General features: G+C 32.7%; 1 long non-coding RNA gene across 5 annotated transcripts in view; it reads left to right on the forward strand.

The window, feature by feature from the left end:
* The window catches only part of LOC306660145, a 174,825-nt gene that overhangs the window by 28,573 nt on the left and 122,244 nt on the right, over positions 1-24,008 (forward strand). For all 5 annotated transcript variants that reach the window (XR_013763566.1, XR_013763567.1, XR_013763568.1 and 2 more), the window contains exon 2: positions 4,250-4,368. This is a non-coding gene — a long non-coding RNA (uncharacterized lncRNA). The remainder of the gene's footprint in view (positions 1-4,249; positions 4,369-24,008) is intronic.

The following is a 24,008-nucleotide window of genomic DNA, read 5'->3' on the forward strand; positions in this document are numbered from 1 at the left end:
ATATATCAAGTAATGAAAAATAATGACTCCAAAGACATTCAACAGTAACAAATGGGAAAATAAGTCAATCACAGAAAGTGATCCAAATATATATGGGAATATAATTTGTAAAAATAGTTCATTGGTAAAGATGTGATTGTTTATACATACACAGAGGAACTCCTGAATACCAATTTGGAAATAAACAAAGTTGGAAGCTTATATAACAGAACATATAATTCAGATGGATTGGACACTCAAATGTTAAAATTGAAGAGCAGAAAGAAAAAAGTTTAAAAAATATCTAGCAATATTCCTAAATAACAGTAAGTTTGGGAGTGACTACTTTGTTTATCATTAACTCTCAAGTTTGCAAATTCACAAGTATTAAAATGAAACTTAATGGTTGCATTTATAGGTTGGAAATCATAATCTAATGCATATGTATATATTATATTAATATTATAACAATTATGTTCATATTATTATTATCAAATAATTACATACCGGTATAAATAATTATATACCGTTTTTAAGTTTTTATGGGTGTTCTGCCTCTGGGAAAATGGAAGAAAATGGGTTAAAACAGAAATTTTAGCTTTTCTAAAAAGAAATACAAGTAATTTTATTATGCATACATTTAATTTTTTGGATGTCAAATTCATAAAAGTCTACCTAGTTGTCAGAAAAGAAAATATTTGAAGATATTTGAAGTATAGAAGAGGTGTGATATTCATAAGACATAGGAAAATTTTGCAAATTGATAAAATAATGAAAGTCTCTATGACCAAATTCACATTAATATGTGTATGAACTCTAGGCTAAATGTTGATTTTTTTTTTTAAATTTTATAGTGGATCTAAAGCTGCTGCACACAATTTCTTAGAATGATTGTCTTTTCAACTTTACATTAGTTCCTTAATAAAAACAGTTTATTGGCCATATATATGAGAGTCTATTTTTTGATCTCTGATCCATACAATGATCTTTACGTTTATCTTTATTCCAATACCACAGTGTTTTGATAACTGTAGATTCAGGGTAAATTTTAAAATCACAGTAAAACTTCAAACTATGATTTTTTTCAAAATTGTTTTAAATATATTAGGTTACTTGATTTTCTAAATAAATTTTACAATTAGCCCATCACTTTCTTAAAAATAAATACCTATTTTGATTAAGTTTGTGTTGAATCAGTAAATAAATTTAGGTAAAGAATGCAATTGTTACAATATCCATTCATCTAATTCATAAGCAGATAATTGTTATGACTTTTATTTCTCATTCTCCTAATAGACCTGGAGAGGATATTTGCTTTATTCTTTTTCTTAAGTTGATGACAGAAAGAAATAGTCCAACAACAATAAGTATCAAATAAGGTTAAATATAAGTTTTGTGTGGAAGTCCTTTATCAGATGTGAAAGTTTCTTGCTGGGCAATATATGGATTATTTTAAATTGTGAATTGGCACAAATTTGTCAGTTTCTTTTCCTCCAACTATATTGAGACAGGCATGTTTTTAAACTTATCTAGTCAATTGATATTGTTAATTGCATTTATTAATTTTCAGATGTTGATTCAGGCTGGAATAAATCCACCTTGATTTTTAATTCTTTTTACACATTGATGGACTTTGTTTTCTAAGATTTTAAGTATTGTTGCATCACATTTATAATGAATATGAATTTATGTGTAGTTTTTTAATTACCATGTGATGGACTTAAAATTTCACATAGCATGTCCTCCTAATTCTGAACGATTCTTTGAAGAATTAATATTTCTTTCTTATATCTTTGTTAACTCTTATCAGTGATGTCAACTAGTTCTGAATTTTATATTATGAAGAGGTTACTTGACTGTTTACATCTAATCTAATTCTTCTTGAATAAACTTTAGTAAGTTGTGTCTTTTTAAGAATTTTTCCATTTTATCTCTGATGTATGTGATTGAACAGATTAATAGAGTGCTTCATATGATTCCTTTATGATCATTCTAATGCCTTATAGAAATCTCTCTATTCTTAGTGATATTCCTAACTTAGAAATCTACTTATTTCTTTTAATATAACCAGTGGCTTGTGATAATGCTTATGTGATATGCAGTTATCCATCCTTGTGCTTTAACTTATCTGCATCTGTCTGATATTTATTTTGAAAGTGGATTATGATAAAAATTATATGTGTGAATCTTGCTATGTTATCCAGTTGAGTTTTTCTTTTTCTTTATTTGGAGTGTTTAGCTCATTTACATTTAAGGTACTTTCAGATTGGGTTTGAAGCCATTGCCTTGCTGTTTGTTTTTCTATTTGTTCTCTTATTTCTTTAACAGAAACAAACAAACAAACAAAAAAACCCCAAAAACAACAAAAAACTTCTTGCTTTCCTTTGGAATAGCATTATTTTCTTGCGTGGTATATTACCTTTTTTGTTTGTTCATTAGCTATGCCTTCTTCATTTATACCTTGCTGATATTGCAGCTGAGGTATGTTTGTCAATGTCTGTAGCAGTTTCAGGTTGTTATGTTCGATGGGCAGTATGTATGTAATTGGCATACTTAGGTGGAGGCAGGTGATTCTGTTCATCATCTTGCAAGGCAAATAGTAGTTTCCTCTAACAATGAATTATCTAACCCAAAATGAAGTTCTTATCTAAGATGTATAATATACCACCCAGTGATATGAAAGCAGTTCTGTTCAAGCATAATCATCTTAAATCAGTGAACTTCTACTTCCTCCTGTCATGTGTACTAATTATCCACTTTCTTCTGCTTGTATTAAAATCCTCACAGAGCATCACTGGTAATTTTGTTTCAGTTGATTGCTTAAAAATGATTATAAATGAGAAACAATATTTTCTATTTATCCATATCACTTTCTCTGACCCTCTGTTCCACTGTGTATATCTCAGTCCCCTGAGAGTATCTTTTCACTTCACCCTGGAAAAATTCCTTTGACTCTTCTTACATGCATTTCTATTGGCAATACATTCTCATTCTGAGTAAGATTTTATTTTGCTTTTATCTTACACAAATGGTATGAATCTACATTGTGCACAACCATAGAAAGGAAATGATGTACCTCATTTGTGTATAATGAATCAAAATGCAGTCTGTAAAAATAAAAAAATTAAAATTAAAAAAACACATATATATGTACTTTTACTCTGTTTAGAATTCTGAATTGACAATAGTTTCTTCTCTTTCATGTTATTGTTTTTCTGTCTTGAAGAGTTATTGATAAAATTTGAGTGTCAGGATATACCATTGTTCCTCTCTATAGAGCCTATTTTCTCTCACTGCTATTAAGATTATTCCCCATTACTTGCATTCAATAATTTTATTATGATGTGCTTTGATTTTTTTTGTTTACTATGCTTACCATCCATTATTGTATCTGTTGATTTCTAGATTTCGTCAACTTCATATAATATTCTGCCAGTAGTTCTTCAAGTATCATTTCCTGCATACCTTACACATTTCCCAGTGTTCTTATTACATATCCGTTGACTGCTAACTTTTATTCCTCAGATTACTGATGCTCTGCTGATTTTTCAGTGTCTGGCTCTTTCTCTATTTTACTTTACTTTTTATTACTATCTTTAAGTACATTGATATTTATTTTCTTCTGCAATATATAATCTATGATAATCTTATCCAGCTTAATAATATTTTAGATATTTTATTGTTCATTTATCATATAATAATTATGCATTTATTATATATGAATAATAATATAACAATATAGGGTAAGTTACAAGTTAAGTTACTTGGGATCAATTTGCATCCAGGTTTGTGTGAAGGCTGATCATTCCCTGATGCTAATATAGTCCCACTACTAAAACACAGTTGTTCTGTATATTCTACCTAATGTCCTGTGCATTATGAGGTCTCTGAATTCTCCTTAGTGGAAATGCAAACAGTTCCCAGCTCTGTATGAATTGTAGAATTGTTCAATCAACTGTTTTCCAGTGGGTTTTTTGGCTTTGGCATTTTAGTTCATTCATGCAAAGATTGTCTGCCAAATTCTTAAGGGGAGGGTTCACTAGGCCTTTTTTTGTTATCTATGTGCAACCCCTTCAGCTCTGGTATGCTGCTACACAAATAAATAATAGCCACCTTGGCTTTTCCAAACTCCAGTATCTGTCTCCTTATCTCAGCAAGACTACTAGACTCTGATTTCACACCACCTTTGTTGGCACTTTAAAAGTGACTCCTGCAATAACCTACAGCAATATTAAGGTTGATCTCTCTCTGTCTCTTCTCAGCCCCTCAGGTATCACAGTCCTGCAAGGCATGTTGTCCAGAATCTAAAAAACAAAAACAAAAACAAAAACAAAAAAACTTCCTCCAGCGTTCCATATATTTGTGATGAGATTATAATTCCTGGTGCACGTAAGATTATTTGGGAAGTTTTACAAATTTATATAAACTGGAATTTTTTTTTAGCTTTTAATCAAATACCTGACATCTTAATTTCTGGATCTTTTTTATGAAAATAAATATGGTTCTCTATGTTTTATTAGAGTAGGTTTTATTATTTTTCTCTCTAATGATTAAGGGGAGGAGATAGGAAAAATGTTAGTCAAAGGACACAGGAAAAATAAGTGCAACTGATCTACTATACAGCAACTATATACTCAACTATATATGAGTATAGTTAATGTTATATTTTATTCTTGAAAAATGAAATGACTCTATGTTCAGTTTTCTCACCACAACATTGATATCTGTATGAAAATACCACTGTCTCTTGCTTTCTATTCATATTGTCTACTCTGATTTTGTTAAGTGTTGATCTTGGAGAACTCTGAGGCCTGTATTTGTTCCTCTAATCTTCTGTACCTGCGTTTTCTCATTTGTTGATCTCATCTAGTTTCATGCTTACTATTTATGAACCAGCAATTAGATCATTAGTATCTCCAGCTACACATTTTATTTACACTCCAACTTCATACAAATCTTTGCTAAATATTTCTACTGAAATTTCTCTAAACATCAAAGTTTCTGCAAGGGTAACTCAACTTTTCTTTCAATCCCAAAGGAACCCCTTCCCAAAGTTTCAGCTAATTTAATAACAGCAATATCCTTCCAACTCATTTTCTTTATCCTTTTGCATCTTTAATAACCACTCTGCAGTGCATTTGGAAGTAACCATGGTATTGTCTTCAAAATACATGCAGGAGCCAATTGCTTCTCTCTGCTGCTATTACTACCTCCTGATACTGTGCAACCACTCTGATTTCTTGAGTGCAACATATATTCTTTGAATTAGTGTATTTACATTATTCAAGGCATATATACTTCAATAATATTCACTGAATTTTTGGTATATCCCATACTTATTACATCAATGACCCTGTATGTTCAGGTTCACTATTAGATTGGTCATAGTTTTATTTCAAGGCAAAGTAAAACTGTCAAATTAGCATTTAACTTAAGATGATAATTTATACTGAAAATATTTAAATGCATCACGTGGAATATAAAAATAGGAAATAGAGTATGAACTCATATAGGAGTAAATAAGGAAATGACAAAGCATAAAGATTTATCCCAATTTTTTATTTATGGAGTGCATGGATTTCTGCTTTAATATTCTCTGTATTGCCATGGCCTTTACTGTAACTTACCCTTCCCCCAGCTCTGGATGTACGTGATTACCCAGATCCACTGCCCTTAGATCTTTATGTGATTACCCAGATCCAGTGCCCTTAGATCTTTATGTTCGATTTCATATCATAATTTCATAAGACTTTTATGGTCCATTCCCTGTTGGGTGTTTATGCTTATTCAGCATGTTGTCTTAAGTTCCTTACCTGTAGTCACAGAATATAAAAATGAGCCTTACAGGCCTTATTCAAGGTCTAGGAAATGGGTAATGAAGGATAGATATTTGAAAGGCAAATTTTTATGTAATATATTGCTAGGAAAGAGACTCTTTAGGAGTTTAAGTAATTTATCCAAGTTTATACAACTAAATTGTGAAGATGTAACTTTTATTTATATAATGATGAAATAAAATTATTAATTTGATTTCAGAATGAATCAGTTTACATAAACTTCTGCCTTTTAAGAAAATTGCTATCCTAATTCAAGATTTATATTCAGGTTATGCTAGCCTCATGGAATGATGTGGGTAGTTTGCTATCCTTTATATAAATGTTTAATTGTCATAAAGAGTGCTTACTTATTAATTGAACTTTTTTATAAAACCCACTCTAGAATGATGAACCAAATATGGGTAATCTCTCTCTCTCTCTCCCCCTCTCTCTGTATATATATATATATATATATATATATATATATATATATATATATGTGTGTGTGTGTGTATATATATATTCTTTATATATGTATATATTCTTTCAGTTTTCATTTAAACAATTGGAAATGAACTTACTAAAGCTTCACTAATATAAAAATGCAATCTTAGTGACAGCTTTCCCCACAGCTCTTTAAAAAATTGATAGAACAAGGTAAAATAAGTAAATAAGTTCACAGAATTCACAGAATTTTAAATCCTGACAATATATATAAATTCAAGAAAACTGGAAAGAAGTTCTCTCAGAAAGTAGAAATTGGCTTAAGTACAAAGATTTTGACCATGTTCTAATGAATAGGCTACAAAAGATAGTTCTGTACTCAAAACAGCACCAATGATTTTTGCAAAAATAAACAAGGTTATATAATATACATATTTCTAGAAAAAAATGTGTATTTTTAAAAAAAATTTGTGAAGACCCCTTGAAATATGTATATCTGTATGTGTATAGACACATTATTCTTCGAGTGAAGAAACTTCCAGTTTGAAACTTTTCAGTTTGTTTCAGAGATATTCAGGGAGTATGCAAAGAGTCAAACAGAAAATACCAACTGTGAAAAATAACTCAAGGATGTATTCAAGAAAGTTAATTAGGAGAAGAGGAGAATAAGTTAGATTTAAAATATTTTTTTAAAAGCACAACATTTTAGACTACGTATTTTTTCCAGATTGTGTACTCATATCTTGCTGGATTGTTCATTAATAACTCAAAATAACTACTTGCATAATAGAATTTTGTTCATCTTCCCCTCAACCCAGTTGAATTTAGTTATAAATGTTTTTGTGTTCCTGTGGCATACTAAGTAAAATTTTTACCTAGCACATATTTGTAGTTACTGATTTGTTTTTTTTTTCCTTTTTCACCACAAAACTGAAAGCCTCTGAAAAAGACTTGGGATGTGTCTTAAATGCCTTTGTGTTTCTAATACAAAGCACGGTGCCTAGCAGATGGTAAAAAAATTAGTTAATATTGGTTTAATAATGTTGAGGAAGAAAATTTATACGATCTTGAAAAAGTGGTATGTAAATTGAATCAGATACGTATTAGATGCACGAATGCACACATACTTCTAAGCTCTGATTGAGTGCAAACTTGCATTTATGAGTGTAGCAGCAATCTGTGGGAAGAAGAGAATGTGTTCAATTTAGTTCATACTCATTTGAAATAATAGCATGATGTGTCTTCTCTTAAACGGATTTCTTTAGATTGTGCTGGGATTGGGGAGGTGTTACCCCCGACTCTAAGGATGGAAGCTGGCTGGTACACAGTCTCTAGCTTCCAGGAAGAGGAAGTAACTTATGTAGGATCTTGGAGGTGAAAAGTATTTATGTTGTTAAGTATTCAATCTGATTGAGCAGGGATAATGGTCAATTCTCTTAGTCAATTTTAATTCAGTATGATAACTGATAAGATAGAGAGTTTATAAGATAGTGTGGGAGTAGATAAGAGGCAGGCACCTGCTCCATCCTCTGAAGGCGTGACATCATTCAAACAATCAGGAGTAGATTGGAGCAACTATAACTCCAGGAAGAGGAAGAAGCTTATGCAGGATCTTGGAGATGATAGTATAGTAAAGTCAGGTTATTAAGTATTTAATCTGATTGAGCAGGCCTGATGATGTAGGAAGCTAAAATATATGCTCCATTTTATAAGGCAAATGATCTCTCTGTAGTAGCCAGGATCATAGAAAATCAGGTTTCATTTTATAAAATGTTTTATTATTATTGCCTTAATGTAGCATTGAATTTAAAGTCAGATTTTAATATGAATAATCTCTCTCTTCACATTATAAAATAAGTCATCCAGATTCATTGTTTAGGGGTCAGAACCATTGACTCACTTCTATGCAGGAAAAAAAAAAAAAAAAGTTACGTACAGGTAATGTACCTCTGTATATGTAGTAGAACAGCTCTCCTTCCTTTCTTCCATCCCACCTTTCCTTTTCTCCTTTGTCCTTTCTTTTTTGCCAGCCTGTTCCTGCCTTTCATTTTGCCAGCATATCAATCTATTTCTTTTCATTGTCTTGAGAATTAATTTTCAGGGGCAAAATGATTTCCCATTCTTCATACTCCTATCACTAACTACAGTGTTATGGTTTGGCTGTGAGGTACCCACCAAAAACTTCTGTGTTAACCAGGGCATGTTCAGAGGTAAAGTGATTGAATTGTGAGAGCTGAAACCTAATTAGTTCATCCTAATGAGCTGGGAGGTAACTGTAGGCAAGGGAGGCATGGCTAGAGGAGGTAAGTCACTGGGGCAGGCATCCCTGGAAGGAAGCATCTTTTTTGCAGTCCCTTATCTGCTCCCTGATCATGATTTGAACAGGTTTTCCAACAGGGCCCTTCCTCCATGATGTTCTTTCTCATCATGGACCCAGAGCAATTGAGTTGGCCATCTATGGACTGAGATCTCTGAAACCACAAGACCCAAATAAACTTTTCCTCCCCTAAGTTGTTCTTGTCTGATGAATTGGTCACAGTGATTAAAAAGCTCACTAAAGCAATGCCGTTTCACATATTATCGTTATCATCAATATTGTTCTTGAAGACTTAAGTTGTGCCCAACCTCCAAGTAGAAATAATAAAACATGAAATTTTGGGGACTCTTGTTCCAGCTAATTAACCTCTTTGACTAGCTTCATTTAATCTAGTTCTTATGATATAAAATCATGGAAATGTTAATTCAGCTTGAAGGCAGAGTTGCATATTTAGATGGATCCTTCCTTAACTGGGAGAATCTTGGCCTTTAATTAAAATAATTGATTACAAGTATTTGTGATTTAAAATCATTAAGAAATATACTTGTTACTTTAAAATATCTTAATTAAATGGTCAAATTACCTTTAATAAAAAGCCTAAAACAGAATTATTCCATATAAAATATTTACTTCAACTAGTATTTTTATATTTGAATTGAATCGATGTTTTTCTTTAAGCCAGTTTGCATTTTCTTTCTACCGAGGGACAGCTGGAATTTAAAACCCAATGATAGCAATAATAACCAGGACTGTGATTTTTCTGATGGAAGGAAACCAAAGCTAATAATCTTTCAGTATATATGTAACTATCAATGAGGTCTATGTTTCAAATTTACATAATACATTTTAAAAAGTATGATAAAGTTAAGTAGATTTAGTGACAGAGAAGGATAATTGTGATGGGTTTTGGAGATTTGGATATAACAACCAAACTTCTTATCCTAGAATGGAAGGTTTCAAGAGTATGTATTATCCTATCATGTTATTCTTTTCTCATGGGAAAAAAGACAATAGGTCCTCAATCTTAATTGTTAGAAATAGTGCAAGTTTATGTGAGGTGGAGAGAAATATATTTACATGCTTCTGTTTGGCAAGAAAGGAGTCAAAAGGTAAAGAGCATTCTGCAAATAGGACATTGAATGCTGTTTTACAGCATCTTTGTGTTGATTTGTGGAAGCTGTGCTTCGTTTCCTCTAAACTAGCACAGCTCTGCAGTGCTACCAATAATCCTAGTATATGGTGGAAAAATACAAACAAAACAAAGGAATTGATAAAAAAGGAATTAATAAATATATGATAAAAATTGATGCAATTTTCTTTTTGTGGTTTTAGTGAGCTCTGCACTGCCTCTTTGATTAAAACTTTTTTTTATTTTGGTCACCATACAGAATCCATTTCAACTGATTATTGAAAAGTAACTCCTCTTGGTTATTTCAACTTGCTTTTTCACTGTATCTATTATTCAACTTTCTGTAAGCCCCTTAGACATACTAAGCTCTAGTGTGCCATTGGGCTTGTAATTATGAACTCCAGAGAAACTAATTATTTCTGTGAACTTAGATAACCTTACTGAATATCGACAAGCTTGATCTTCTGATCTTCAATATAGAAATTATGATACATTTGTATTCTCAGGATTGTTGTGAATCCTGAGCTATAAGTGCTTGTGAAGAGCTTATGACAGGGCTTGATGGAAAATAATCTTGCAAAACACAGTTGATCCAAAAAGGGTTAAAGGTCCATCTGTGCAATCTGGTAAAAGTTAATATGTTAGGTTTACTAACATTCCCACACCAATCAGGCTAAATATGTGTACTAGTATTTCTAAGTAAGATGTTGTCATCTTACTCAGAATTATTATAAAGTGGTGATTTCAAGTAATTTAAGAATGTGAAAAGCATCAAAAATACCATAGTTGCCAGTTTGGGAGAAGAGGAAATTTTAATATAGTCAAAAGAAAAACCTCTGTGCGTTTGTGCCATCCTTATAATACTACCAGTAATAATTGTGTTTGGCAAGGTTTGTTTTACAGTTCTAAATTTAATTTCAAAGTTATTTCAGTTGATTCATAGTATAAATTGCAGTAAAAATACTTGTTTTGGTATGGCTGAACATACTCTTAATAAATACTATATCAATCATAGAGATATGTGTCTTGTCCAGTGAGTACAATGAAGTCTTGGCTCTCAGATGAAGTTTTAAGGTCTTTATTTTTATGGGAGAGCTTCTGAGCTGAGTGCCTGGTTCTTCTTCCTCCTCCACCGCCGCCGTCTTCTTCTTCTTCTTCCTCTCGTCGCGCAGCTCTCTCCTCCTTTTCTCTCGCGCAGCTGCTGCTTCTCTCTTCTTCTTCTCTCGTCGTGCTGCCTCTGCCTCTCTTCTTCTCTCGTCACACAGCTGCTGCCTGCCTGCCTCCCTCCGCCGAGCAAAGTACGCAGCTTTATGGGATGTAACAGCCAATCACCTTAAGGGGTCAGGCATTTGGCTCCTGGAGACTTAATGGTGGGCCATGAGGACATGTACTGATCACGAGCTAAGCACGGATGCGCAGATCAGTCAGCCAATAGAAAGCACTTCCTTAAAGTTGTTTTTCTTTGCAGTTGGGCTTCTTGGTGCCATCTTAGGGCGAGGCCAGCCACCACTGCGGGCCCCACAGGACAGCGGCCTCCAGCAATATGTACAATGTATAATATTTAGAAATATTTATTTCTGGTAGATTAATATTATTCTGTAATAGAAATATAAAACAAGTTAAGAAATATAAACAATAAAAAATATTGTGTTGTCTATTACCTGTATAATGGTAACATCCAAATATCTTTTCCTGGTGATAGAAGTCCTTAGAACTAGCCTATTTTTCCATTTATCTCACTTTATATATCCTATCTTCCAGGTATATTGCATTACAGACCAGTACTATTGTAAAGAAATTTACATAAGTCCTTAATTTGGTTGATAGAAAATAAACTGATATGCATTGAGTGTCTCCTTGTTTAAACTGCATGTTAATTATACAGAATTTCAAAATATAAAATATTATTTTGTCCTTGAAAAAATTCAGAAAAATGAGTGTTGTCCTGAACTATTTTGCAAATTAATAAAGTGATAATCACAAACTCATAATACTTAAATTCATCTTAGTGAGGGTCAGAGATGTGTTTTGACCCTCAATGGTTATGGTGTTGTGTCTTTCCTATTCAGCCCAACATTGCCTCAATTTTTTTCTTTTTCTTTTTTTGGTGTTGAGGATCAAACCAAGGCCTCAAACATGGGAGGAAAATGTTCTACCAAGGAGCTACATCTCTAGCTCCTGCAAAATGTTCTTATAGACAACAGTGCTTCATATGTATAAATTAAATCTTCCCCTCACACAAAGACTTACCTTAAACTAATTAAATTCATCATGTCTTTGAGTGGAAACTTCAGCCTTTGTACCAGAACTTGTGTAAAGTGTTATATATCCCTAAAATCCTATTAGTACTTTTATCACCAGCATTTCACTTGCTATCATGCATATTATACATGTTATTTTAGAGCTGGATGTGTTCATGACCAACCTGTATTGTAGAAAATAAATTATTTGTAATATCTTTATATGTACATATACTGGAAGTTCAACTAAAATGACCTGGAACATAGATAATGCAAAATTATTAGTTTTTAGTCATGAAAATGAAGGTGTAGTCTCATAAATTGAATTCATCTCTCTTATTTCTTTATCCCATATTTGGACCAACCTTTATTGGGTTAATGATAAGCAAAATAACAATTGTTCTGAAATAAATATAACAAGAAATTACTTTTTATGCAAAACAATCCTCCTGTACAGAAAAACAAACTGTGATAAGAAAAGTTATCCTGGAAATTACACCAATCCCAAAATAATCAAATGGTTTCTCGCAAAGAATAGCCAATGTTAAAAGGAAAGAATAGATTTCTGATGAGTATCTTGTAGCATTTTCATCTCTTTGTAAGCATTTTTCTATCCAAGTATTGATGAAAGAATGATTTGAGTTGATTTGGTGTCAGAGCGAAAACTGGACTGGTTAAAATAAAGACATAAGGAAGAAGAACTGTGAACTCAACTCCCCTGAAATAAAAGGCAGGGGAAATTTTAAGGGGTAGGGCGGAGGTGGGGGAATCTTAAGCCATCTGTGCTAATTGGCCTTACCCAGGAAAAAATAGCCTTTCTTCTATCTTTAAGACTGGAGGTAATTTTAAAACTTGGTGAAGGTGCCTGCCACAGTTAGCTGCTACCCTCCCACAGAGACAGGGAAATAAGGAGTGCTATATTCCTTGATTACTTTTCAGAGGGATGCCTTCCAGGTCCTTGAGAAAGAAAGTCCTAGGTTATACAATTAATGGGAAGCTTTTGTAGAGATTTACATCTCAGAGGGGCCTAAAAAGAATTCACGGTTAGACGTTTTCTAGAAGATGCTGTAAAAAATTGTAGAAGAGAGATTTTTATGGTTAGGCCATCTGAATTCTGCAAAAGTGAGAAGAATCCGAGGACAAGAGACCTAGAGGTAGTAAGAAGTCTTTCTAAAATATACTTAAACTGATGGAAATTTTATGTCTTAGCTCCTAGAATAATCCTACCTGGCCTCATGGGGAGGGAGGAAGTGTTAGGGAGAGAAAGGAGAAGGGAATGGGTTTTAACTGTACAAAGTAATCAGTAATGTTTCTCAGTGGTCTCAGGAATCAGGTTGTAATTTGGTTTAAGATGATTGTCTGATCATGCATATTTACATTTTCCCTTGTCTTCAATTACTAGCAAACTGTCCAATGAAAAAGATATCCTGGCTTATATTTGTTGTTAAGCCAACTTCCCACAGAAATTCCCCAAAATTTCCAATACAGCTGTATGATACAAACAAGTACAAATAACGTGTATGCAAAATTTTCTTAAGATTAGAGAACAGATGTATTTAGATTGAAAAAAACAAGAAGATTAGCAGGAACAACACAAAACCTGCAGATTAGAATTTGTTTCAGAGAGGGTAGAATTCATTCTCCATCATCTAATAAAAAATCCAAGAGTTGGTATTAAGCTCAGGGGTAACTGATTCCAAAAGGCATAATGAGGAATCTGAATGTTAGGCAGTTAGATAATTTGACAGAATCACCGTCTACATTTACATTGAAAACCAGTGAGAACCAGTATGGGAGACCATGTTAGCATTTTCAGCTGATGCTATAAAAAACAAGTAGACACCAGTAAAAACAAGTAGGGGTGACAAAGGCAAAAAGCCACCTCTTATTCCACCACAATCTGCTATTTGATTAATCATTTAACTCACAACAAAACTATTATAATCAGAACTAGTATTTACCAAGAGGTGAATTCAGCATAAAATACACAAAACAAGCAGAGAACTGAGAATCAACTAAAGATTGTTGTGGCAAAAGGCCAATAAGCTTTATAAAAGGAAAGATTATTATTTCAAGAATTGGAATTAAGGTGGTGCACATAAAAATTAAAATAAGTATAGCATATCAAATACTAATCATAAATTCATAGGAATGAATTGAAAACCATAAACCAAAGACAGATTGTAAACAAAAAAAAAAAGACAATTAGTGATATTTGAAATGTAAAATGTATTCTCTAAAAGTAATAGTTGGACTGCTTAGCTTAATATTTTTTTCTCAAAATCAAATCGATGAAGCTAGAGTATTTTCCTAGGTGTCATGACAAAAGAATCAGAAGAAGATGTGCTGAACTGGATGAATTTGAAGCAGAGAGAGGATATTGTTTGGTAGTGCTCCTATCTTTTAGGAGAGATTCGGGAGGCAGAGGGAATGAGGTACAGAAAGTAATAAAATAATAAAAGGGGAAAACTGAGCTGAAGAAAATCATAAATCTTCAAATGGCAGTTCCCAGGAGAACCTTGAAGAGAATAAATGAAAAAGATATAAAACCAGGTAGAATGTGGTGCCACTTCACAGAAAGAGAAAATCTTAAAGGTTTGCAGGAGAAAAATTCCAAATTAACTACCAAAGAAAAACAAGTAACAGGATATCAGATTTTTCATGCTTAATTGAAAGATATTGGAAAGAAAAGTTTAGGAGTTATCTGTGGATCCATCACAAGTAATCCCATGAAATTCAGGGAGAAAGGGTAACTAAAAAGGAGACAAGCGTTCATGACTAGGGTCTGGTCAAACTTACCATCTGAAATTGAGGACGGGAGTCAGTAAAGTGGATTGAAATTCAATGGCCAATGTGATAGGGAGGAATTCAGGAGTGGATAGTGTCAAGTGTTTTCAGAAAGATAATTTTTTCATGTGTTAAATCATGTTGAGAAACTGAGACTGATGTAGATAGAGATAGGCATATTAAATTACAAAACATTTAGTTTTGGTGGCCTGGTCAAAAATAATTTCACTGGAACAGGGGCAACTGAAACCAAATTCATGTAGGTTGGAAAAACTAAGCATAAGGAAATGAAACATTTTATATATAATTATTTGGTATGATTTTAATGACAACAAGATCAAATGGGATGTGAAAATTCTGAATAATATATGGGAAAGAGAAACTCTTAAAAGAAACCATAGGTCATGGCTGTATGCTTGAGGAATTGTGAGAAAATAGGAGGTGTTCACATTTTTGCAAAAGGAGAGAGGTTTTGCTTTGATTTGTGAAGGGACATTTCCTCATGGTAAAACACAGATAGTAGATAAAAATGACCCCATAAAATTTTATTTGCAGATTAATTGGGGGGGAGGTAAATGCATTCTATTCTGATTAAACCTATTTTCTCAATGAAATATGAGGTTATAAGTTATCTTAGAAATGGGTTTGCAAGGAAAAGCAGGAATTCTGGAGAGCAGGAGATTTTGAATAATCCTTCTAAGAAAAGAAAAGAAAATTAATCTATCAGTGTCCACTGACTGGGCGGATTTAATTGGATTCACACATTTAACTGAATTCATCTGAATGTCTACACCATTCTCTAGCTGTTTGAGTGTAGCTATGGAAATAATTCAAGAGAGTTTTATGCAACTGTGGACTTGTACCAGGTTGAAAGTACTGGACAATTTTAAATCTGAGCACAATCTCTGAATTGTTGACCAACTAAGAGGTGAAACAATGGCACAGTGAAACCATTAAAAATGATCAGTTTGGGTACAATTTGGCCTCGGAAGTGCTTTTCTGGGAATAAGTTGGTTAGAAATTTGTGATCAGCATGCGTGTTTGTGAGGCAAGACAAATACGAAATTGAGTTATCTGTGAGTATATTTCTTCCTCTATTTTCTAAATTATAGCAAGATTTTTCAATTATTTAATTCAGGGAATTTCTAAAGATAAAAGGCAGAAGCAGACTAATGTTAACTTCCTTGCCTTTCTTTTTTAAAAAAGAATAAACAATGAGATAGGTGATGTTAGGGGTTCCTAGTAGAAGGAGAGAAATTACAGCCAGGCAGAAAACACAGTTTTTGAAAACAAGGATGGTATATAAATTTAGAGACACTGTTTACTTTTCCATGAGCTCTGGACTCCTGTAAAACATCGGAGATTAAAACAAACAAACAAACAAACAAAAAACCCTTCCACTGCTGAGAGCAGTGAGTGAGAGAGGAATCAAGTTTGGTTCCAACAAGTGGATTTTATTCATGCGATGCACACTCAACCTAACACTCCTAATAGTAGCAAGTCACAAATACATTGAAGATTCACTCCCTTGTTCACCTGGAGTTATTCAATGCAACTTCTCTTAGCCAAGAAGTCAGTCAGTAAGACTGAGGGACAGCAGCTGGGGCAGTCAAGAGACAGAGCGAAGTCGAGTCCTCTGGTCACGATGCTGCTGACAGTTTGCTCCAAAAGTCCAGGGGTTTAAATAGTGATTTTCAACCCAGTCATGCTCTGGTCTTCATTGATAAAGACCAGAACACGACTGTACTAGGAGCCACCACTCAAATCGTAGATAAAGGTTCATATCGGCATTGTTCAGGAGTGTCATCCTGCCACAGAGCATGTTTGTCACCATGCGTGTTTATTTTAGTTTTACAAGTCCAGGCGAATACCAGATACAACTTATTATTACTGCATAACGCAAAACTATTGCAATTCCTATAGCAATGCCCAACTAGTTGTAATCATCATCAACATAGATCAGGCTTTTTCTTACATTTCTTTAATTCATTTATTCCCATACAGATCTTCCCTAAATGCAACCACATTAGTATGACTTGATATGGGTTTGTGTTGCCCTACTTAGTTAAATTTACTTAAAACATATGCGAGTTAGATTTCATTTTTTTCAGAACTATTTTAATGATCCATTAGTTTTTTGTCATATCTGTTTAATGCATGGCTTCTAAATGCTGCATTTTGTTCTTAATCTTGAATCCACTATACTTAATTTAACTATTCCCCTAAATAGAGCATGAAAGTTGCTAAGTAAATATATTTATATGAAACTTTATGCTGATATTGGTGAAAACATCTCTGATATATAAAATCAAAGATCATATAAAAATGTTGAATTAGGCAAATCTATTTTATTTAAGTTTATTACATGAATATAATTAACTTTCAGAATAGTTAAAATAATCTTCATTCTCACCACAAGCAAATGGTACTTCCTTCTTATGAAATACCCTCGAATTCATGATATCATATATAACTTTTTTGATGATTACAATACATTTAGAGTAGTAAATAATTATGATGTTAATTTGTATTTGTAGGATTACTAGTGATTTTAAGTATCTCTTCATATATGTATATTAGTCAATATGTTTTTTGTGCAAGTTTTTTCATATTTTTTCTTGCTTTGAGAATTTCTTTTATATACTCTAAATATCAATTTTTATTGTTTTAATATGTGGCAAATACCTTATTACCCATTTTACATCATCTTTTGCTTCATAGAAATCTTTAATTTAGTATAGAAAAATCTAGCAGAAAAAAACTTAATCTTTTGTAGTTTTGAAAAGAAGTTCACTTTGATGCAAAGATATTTTTCATTCTTGCTTGTTAGGTTTACAATATGTACTTTGGTGTTTGAGGATTTAATTAATCTCAGGCTCACTTTCATACATGGTAAAAAGCAGGATCTTGCTTTATTTTTGGCCATGAAGTGAACTACTTTTCCCAAAACTATTGTATACATTTGTAATCTTAGTAATTTTCATTAGTTCCCATCATATATTTTTCCTTGAGCTCTCTATTTGGTTCCAGGAAACTGTTTATCTCTAAACCAAGACTGAACTGTTTTCAAAGTAGTGGTCTTAGACTGTTGCAATAAATTGTTGGTTCACATCATCTCTCTTTGCCTTCTATTTAAAAATTTACACAGCTATTCCTTGACCCTATCTCATAATGTAGATTTTACAAATTATTTGTTGATTCTAAAATAAATAACTGAATTTAAACACTACACTAATTTATAATTTAATTGAGGACTGACCAAAGAGCAAAATAAATTCATGGGCACAAGATTACAGTAAAATGTTCCTTGTATTTAAGTATATTTTTAGATTAAAAGAGGATTAAAAAAATTCCCCTTTAATTTCTGATACATTTTTGTTATTTTCTCCTCTAAGAAAATAATATATTTTCCAGGACAAATTTAATCATTATTGTATTTTCCTAAGATGCAAATCGTTCTACATCAATCTTCTTAGCTGCTATTATATTATTCATTGATTTCTTTAAACCATGTAAATGTAGTTTTACTTTTATGGCTTTTATTAGATTGTGGAATAATACTGCTCATTATAGAAATATAGGATGGAGAAAAACTATGAATTACATATATTCTACTACTTTAGAACATCATCTTTAACATAAAACTTCATTTAAGACAATTTCTCTACTCAGATATTTTCTAGTTATTTAGAAAGACTTTCTTTGTGTTTTTTTTTAGAAATTATACAACCTAAATAATTTTGAAGTAATCCTACAATTGATATTTCTTTAATTGTATTAAGTTAAAATTATATCTTTTAAGATTTCTCATGTAGCTGAATTTGAGTAAATGTATCTTAGATGAATAAGCACATGACATTTTATTTGAAATCCTTATTGTGTATTCTGAAATATGCAGTTCTTCTCAGGGATAAGAAAATCTTGGATTAGGTTAAAAGGAAGTACTTAATATATTTTAAACATGCAGAGTCACTTATCTTGGACCCAATTTACTGTAAAGTCATGGATAAAATTAGTTAAAATAATAAGGAAAACGGAAATCATTATAAAAGCTAATTTTTCATACTCCTTGTGTCCGTATAAGAATTGGGTTCAAACCAGTGTAAATCCTCTCATATGGATAAGAGATGAATGTATTATCTACAATGGATAATATAGTATTAAAGGAAGGCAATTAATCTCTGAATTCTTAGTAAGCAAATTATATTTACACAAGGATATATAACAAAGTTGACAATAGAAAATTACAAGTGATTTGTACCACAAGAAATTTCATCAGTCATTTAATAAATTCAAATATATTTTCTGCCCACATTAAGGTAACTGAAACACTATTATGGAGTACTGTACTTTTTAATTTTCCTCATCTTGAAATATATTTAAATGTTAGTTTTTATGAATATAATTACCCATTGAAAGTAAAATTTGAAGAAATACTGCCAATAACATGAAGACATTTGAACTTAGTATGTACCTCTTAGCTTTGACACATTTTGTGAAAATAATGTGTGACTTCCAAATCAATAATGCTGAATTAAAATCTTTAGGCACACAAACCACTTTAACTTTTTGTTTGTAATTTCAGTCAGGTAGACTAAAGATAGCCTTAAGTGTTTTTTTTTTTCCCCTCCATTCCAGTTCTAATTTTATTATGTCTATTTCATTAAAAAAATAGACAGTCTCCAGGAGAGAAAGAATATACATACACAGAAAATAAAAACTATAATTGTCTAGTAATTCCATGTATAGTGATATCTTTTCTAAGGTAAATGTTACTAATCCTAGATAACATGTCATTAGTTGAATTATGCCATGCCCCTTCAACCCCAGGTTCATAGTTTGGAAGACCCAACTCCTAGTACCAAGAGTGTTACAACACATTCTATTTGGACATTGACTCATTGTGGATATAATGAAGATGATGTCAATGGTGTGAATTGGCTTTTGATCCAATCTGACTGCTTTTCTTATGAAAAGGGAAATTTAAAACAGAGGAGAGCAGCAGGAGAACATTGCCTCAAGCTAAGGAACCCCTAGGAGCTAGGAGAGAAGATCAGGGCTAATTATTCATTCCCTAGAGATCCAGGGTGGGGAGTGGTCCCACTCACACTTTGATTTGGGACTTCTGGCCTTCAGAACTGCATATTGGTGCATTTCTGTTGTTTAAGCCACCCAGTTTGTGGGTCTTTGTTACCTCGACCCTAGCAGATTTTGGTGCCAGAGAATGTGGTGCTTCTGTAATAAATACCTGCAAGTGTAGGTGGTTGTGACTCAGCCAGGGTAGATGCTGGAAGACTTCAGGCACATGATAGAGGAAAACTAGATTGGCTTGAAGAGATTCTAGAATTGAGGCTATTAAAAGCGTATCTTGCCAGGTCTTAGAAATGTTGAGTATGTTCTTGGAAACCAGTGGAAAGGTAATCCTTGCTATAAAGTAGAAGAGAAACTGACTGAAGTGTTCTCTGTTTTGCAGAAAGTGGAGCTTATGGGTTATGAATGGTCTTCTCCTTTCTGTTTATAGTAAAATGAGAGAGGAAAGAAAGTATAAAAGAAACTGTTAAGCAAAAAGGAACCAGAATCCTCAAAAATTATCAGCTTATCCATATTGAATATAAAATTGAAAAGAAAATTGTGCTTTGGAGAGAGTTTCAAGATTGAGGCTAGACAATTTGCTGCATCTCAACATACACCATTGTAGCTTGATCTGAAGGGGACAGACAGGATGAGGTGCAGGAAGTTGCTGGACTCTGGGCTTCTATAACCAAAATGGATCAGTAGAGCTATTCATCTATGGATGTGTGTCCTTCAAGAAAAGGAAAGAATGATCTCAAAGTGGGTCAGGGTCTGTCTCCTGTCTTCCTTGGATCCACAGGGCCAGGGCACCACCAAGGGACTACAGCACTGGAAGAAACCCGTACACTGCAATAATTAACAGTCTGTCTGTTTTACGGTACTCCTTAAGGAGTACGGTAAAGGAAATAACATAGGCAGGTACTATTTGATTCAGAATAATGGGAACCATTGTATAACTCTAGGTTAAAAGAATCATGTTACTCTATCATGTAAGGCCCTTCACCTGTTAGGAGATAGAATGTGTTATCTTTGAAACTCAGCACTAGAATTCTATTAGCTAGCACTAGAAGAGCAAGATAATAAGGAATTATATGTTGATGGGTTTGACATTTACAGTATTGCAAAGGAAAATGTCTAATGAGCATATTGACTGATAAAATGTAGAGCTAGATGTTTTTCAGCAAGAAATTTTCTAAGGTTGGGGTAAAAAATGAAGATATTGTCTGTTTCACTCTACCTCATGTACTTATGTGACTGCATGACTGATATGATTCTACAACATGTACAATAAGAAAAATGAGGACTTATATTCCATTTATGTATGATTTATCAAAATACATAAATGCATTCTAGTGTCATGTATCACTGATTAGAACAAAAATACTAATTAAAAAAACTAAAAAAAAAGTGAAGATATTAAGCATCCAGTGAAACAAACCTACTCAGGAGCAGGGCTGTTTGGTAAAACCTGAGAGAAATGTTGTTTTAGGAGGCACCATATTCATTGCACGCCTGTGTGAATGAGGTATGTAGAAGGAATATGCACCAGGAGTCAAAATGTCAAGAATTTATAAACTGAGCATGAAATATAACTGATTTTGATGAGACATTTAAAGCAAATATAGAACAAAATAGAAAGGTTTAAAATAAATACCACAGTCAAATATTCTAAAATAAACATAAAAAATAATGTTTAAAGTATCTGGCATCATTGAATGTCAAGTTATTTTATCATCATGTTGATCTACAGTGTGATTTGCTTGATAAATTTTAAGACTTTCCTTGCCAAGTGCCTTCAAAGATACACGTTGCAGTTATAACCAAATGTTTTTTTTTTTTTTTTTCCAAATTAAACATGCAGACAAGGTTACACAGACAATATATAATACACAGTTCCTGACAATTTTAGATCAAGGAATAGCCTTTGGGTGGAAGGCCATGAGTGAGAGGAAAATTCCTTCTAGAATAGATTTTTATAATATTTTGAGGAATTTTTTTATGACTCAGGGATAAATTTCTAGGAAGCATCAGTGATTTCTCTAGCTGATAGGGTGTGTCTAAAAGATTTGGTAACTCTTATGGTGTGTCAGTTTTAAGGATTGTGGACCAAGGCAATATACGTCTGGATTGAAGGTTCTCATCTTTTTCTCTGAAGGAATTTTAGGAAATTTAAAGGGACCATCCTTTCTACTCTACAAGCATAGTTTTGAAATACTTTGCCTACATTCCCCACACACTTATCACAGAAAGTTAAGTCTTGGAAGTTGATAGACATTACCTCTAATGTCAAGTATTTTGCAGGCAAAGATTTTGTAAAATGCTAACACAGTTAAGTGTTAATTTGGCAAAGGCCTTGGATGTTTTTATTCATTCAACCTCTGCGGTGAAGAGTCTAATTAAATGTGTCTTATCTCACTAGCCTTAACTGTGATAAATTTCTGCTTCAACATTAATCTTTTGTCTTAGTATCATTCTTGTTTTTTGTATAAATTGTACTTACACTTTTCAGAGTGAGAGATGTCATTCTAATTAGGGTGCTAGCCTAAATACAACAGATACTCTTTGTTCAATAAATATAAGAAATACAAATGTGTAAAAAAGTAAATAAATGGGGATATTATTATATTAAGTATTTGGATAACTGTTTACATGAATGACCTTTGAGAATTACTGGTGGGAATTTATCCCATGATAAATCTGCATATTCACTTATAAGATATTAACATACTTAATTTGATTCAGGAAAATAAGAAAAAAAATATGACCTATATATTTGTAAATGGTTACAAACTTTTATAGTAATGTTAAGAAGATTCCAGCTAATGTCTAAATTTATTTCCCATTTCATGTGTAAATACTGTTTCTCATTACGGGTATTTACTGTGGTCTTAAATTTTAAATTTAACAGTGCTTGATACATTATGATCATTGCTGTCATAAAACCTTAACCTAATTATGAATTCCATGTATTGTGATTGAAGCAACCAGTTCCTCTCCCAGCCATATAAAATGTAAAATATCTTATATTTTCCGTAATATTCTGTATTATTCTGATCGTAAAATTTTTTTTTAAAATAATAGTTGTAAGTGCTAGTTTTGCAATCCTCATTTTTTTAGTCAAAGCCTTAAATGTTCAGTTACTTTGTACTTAATAACTTAGGAGTTATTTAATTGATCCAACTTTCAGTATCAAAGGTAGTTTTGCATTTAGAAGTTGATTTTCAAGTGACTTTGAAATTCTCCTCTAGATTTAAAAAGTTCCAGGACAAGTTCATTTGAAATGAGCCATTTGACTACTTGCAAACAAACAAATGAAGAATTTTGCTCATACATACATATAGTTTTTAGTTATTATCAAGTTACTAATGATGGTGGCAGTCACTTGTTACATTCATAACAGAACTAGTCAACACCAGGGTTGGCTCATTTTTCCTGCAAAGGCTCACATAGTAAATATTTTGAACTTTTTGAGTTGTATGCGCTCTGTCACAAATACTCACTTCTGCTACTGTGCTGTGAAAGCAGCCACAGACAACATATAAAGGTGTGTATGACCAGGTCCCCAAAAAGCTCTTAATGAAAACAAGCATCAGTCCAAAGTGCCTAAGGTGGCCTTAGTTGATTGGCATCAACTTTATATAATTTTCAGTGTGAAATGTAATTTTCAATTTTCTCCTACTTGTCTCCTCTTGTTGTCGCTACTTTTATTCTGTTTGACTAAACCCGAGTTTCTCTTTTGTGTTGTACTTTTCTGTTTCTTTTCTGCCATGACCACAGTCCTTCAGGCACACAGTTTTTGTCATGTGTACCCCATTTCTACACTTGGCCTCTCTGTTCAAATAGTTTTGTATGTTTTAGTGCCACAGTCTCTTGTTTTGTCCTTCCATTCTGTTATTCAGGTTGTTATCCTAATTTAATGATTTATACTCTTCTTTGATCATTAAAAATACTTCAAATGACCAGGCACAGTGGAGCATGCCTGTGATCCCAGCGGTTACAGAGACTGAGGCAGGAGGATCATAGGTTCAAAGCCAGCCTCGGCAACTTAGAAAAGCTCTGAGCAACTTAGTGAGACAACTCTGTCTCAAAATAAAAAATAAAAGGGAATGGGGATGTGGCTCAATGTTTAAGCACCACTGGGTTTAATTCCCAATACCCACCCCCCAAAAGTTTATATATACATATATGTTTATGAATATGTCTCTATATATGTATGAATATGT

Source organism: Sciurus vulgaris, assembly GCF_902686455.1.
Source record: "Sciurus vulgaris genome assembly, chromosome: 4".
Lineage (NCBI taxonomy): Eukaryota > Metazoa > Chordata > Mammalia > Rodentia > Sciuridae > Sciurus > Sciurus vulgaris.